The following is a 2,055-nucleotide window of genomic DNA, read 5'->3' on the forward strand; positions in this document are numbered from 1 at the left end:
TTCATGGAGGTCCACGATGAGACTACTGTACACACCATATATGCTGGACTTTATATCCACGGAGCCTCCTGCGGCCAAACAGTCCGCTTACGGTTGAATCCGCAATTGCGGAGAGGACGTAGTAGGTTTAAATTTAAGTGGCTAGATGACTTGGAGGTGTCAGTCATTAAGGCCAGGATAATGGACTGCCGGTCTCGTACTACAGTCGTCAACTCGTACGACCTAACAACATGCCCGTCATGGGTTCAATCCCCAAATAGACCGTGCCACCATACGTAGGACTGACTATCCTGCTATGGGGGGGAATCAATTAGTCACTGAAAGCCAAGCTCACAAGTGGGTACAGGCAGGCCTTGACCGACATCGGTTGTTGAGCCAAAGAAGAAGAAGAAGAAGAAGAAGAATGGACTGGCGAGGGCGAGAGACCGTGAGCGGTTTCGGACACTCCTTATTGCACGGAATAAGTGTACCGCGTTGTTTCAATATATTTCTGCACGAGGGCGTAAAATACGGACGTTCACGGATCCAACGTTCGCGGTGGCTGGAGTTGATGGACGCACATGGTATATGGCACAGGACAAGCGTCAGTGAAGGTGGCAAGCTCAGAAAGGATTCAAACCTCGTCCTCCAGTTCATACGATTTTGTTTCAACTAGACTTGTTCAGCCTACAACCCGTTTTACACTTTACCCGGATTGTTTGAATAGGCCTACAGTCAGTACTGTCTAAGGCCTGGTGTGGATTCTTCACTAGATGGTCCGTAAATAAGCAAAATTTACTACTTTATTCATTCCGCAAAACAAAACCTCTAAATGTAAACAAAAGTGTGATTGACAGATAGGCAAAATCAATGGCTACTCGAATCGGAAAGAGTTATCCACCGGTGGAGAAATTATCCATCGGTGGAGAAAATTATCCACCGGTGGAAAATAAATTCCACCGGTGGATTCGAGCAAATTAACCGATCGGATAAATTTTATCGACTTTCGTTCGCGATGAGGCCCATTGATTGCAATGCTTTGTTGCATTGCTTCAAATTGGTTGCCCATCTAGAACGGGAGACCAATGCAACTTTGCAATATTTTCAATAGTATTGGCATCACAATCAACCTTGTTGAGGGCCATTTTGACGCTACCTTTAGAATGAGTGGAAGTTCAAATCTCGTTGAAATAAGAAAATACTAATGAAATATATCAGATTTCTGCAGCTCTCTTTTATGGAATCTTGATTTTCATCTTTCAGAAGTAAAAAAAATCAGTTAGTAAAGAAAGCTAAGGTAACTGTACCAGTATTCGGCAGTGTACCAGTTTTGGGCAAGGTAATTAAAAACGTGTAAATACACAAGAACGTGTTGAAAATTGTCCCAACACATATCTTTTAAATAGAGATATGCTCATTTGTTTTTTATATACGAAGTTTAACATCTATTCCTAGCATATTTTTCAAAATATCAAACAAAATGTGCAGAGTTCAACATGTTTAGACAGATTTGCTGTCAGCCAATAGTTCGACAGGTTTCATTATTAAGAGAACCAGAGCGCTAAAACAATGAAAGTGTGGTTTTATGAAAGATTCTATGGTTGCAGATTTTGTTTAGCCCGCTTGGAATTTTAAAATTACGAAAAACAAATAATTATTCACTTTAAATGATGTAGTAAATAGGTACACAGTAAATGTTAATTTTTGACAAATCTATGTTGTGGGCTCCTGCCGAAACTTGAAACAATAACATATTTTTGATTTCATTGAATATTCATTTAAACCTTGATCAGAAAACTGTAATACATTTAAAAAATACATTTAAATCGGCAAATAAAAAATAGCACAGCATAATACGATAGTTTATCGTTCAAAATAACGTCACTTTCAGGAAAAGTAATTAAAATTGTAAGATTACGAGCAGTTTTTGTGAAACTACTGCACTAACCTGAATTCTGGTACATTTACCCCATTTAATTTAATCTTAACCCAGTCCTCGCGGGCCGCATTAAAGGCTCTTGAGGGCCGTAGTTTGGAGACCCTTGGTCTATAGTATGCAGTATGTATAAAAGTTGG

This window comes from Anopheles coluzzii, chromosome 3, assembly GCF_943734685.1.
Source record: "Anopheles coluzzii chromosome 3, AcolN3, whole genome shotgun sequence".
NCBI lineage: Eukaryota > Metazoa > Arthropoda > Insecta > Diptera > Culicidae > Anopheles > Anopheles coluzzii.